Genomic DNA, 495 nt, shown 5'->3' with positions numbered 1-495 from the left:
AGTTTAGCCATACTTTATATTTTAATACACAAGACAGAGGTTAACTTTTTAAGATCCACCTTGCAACAACAATGAATGAAAACCAGAATCAACTTTAATACTTTTAAGATCTGAAGAATTAAATCTTCAGACCCAAGAGAGAATCACTGCACCACTCCATAAAATGCACACCACACTGTTTATAAGGACTGTTTATAAGGTCTCCTACATAGCAACAAGCTTGTAACCTCTGCCAGAGTGCAATTACTAAAGACTGAGGCCTAAACTGAAGATCAAAAAATGGACAGCTATTGCAGAAGAACTGAAATTCTAGGGAGATTAGGACAAAAGTTAAAATTTGTCTACAGTCAGAGTCAGAAATTGAGCCAAGAGCAGAATTCAGGCCTTGCAACTGCAAGTTTCTGTTCCCAGAATCAGAAATATGCCTCTTGGCAAAACTGCTGGGAGCACCAGCATGTGGCCAGGAGTCAGTGACTATATTCTAGGTGTCAGCAG

The 495-nt window shown here is 39.0% G+C and overlaps 1 protein-coding gene across 1 annotated transcript in view; it reads right to left on the bottom strand.

The window, feature by feature from the left end:
• ROGDI (rogdi homolog (Drosophila)) overlaps window positions 1-495 on the bottom strand; it is a 14,319-nt gene that overhangs the window by 7,725 nt on the left and 6,099 nt on the right. The gene's annotated exons all lie outside the window — the stretch shown is intronic.

The sequence above is a fragment of the Chaetura pelagica genome, unplaced genomic scaffold (assembly GCF_000747805.2).
Source record: "Chaetura pelagica isolate M959 unplaced genomic scaffold, ChaPel_1.0 scaffold309, whole genome shotgun sequence".
Taxonomy (NCBI): domain Eukaryota; kingdom Metazoa; phylum Chordata; class Aves; order Apodiformes; family Apodidae; genus Chaetura; species Chaetura pelagica.
Note: the sequence above shows the minus strand (reverse complement) of the source record. Positions and strands in the feature narration are given on the sequence as shown.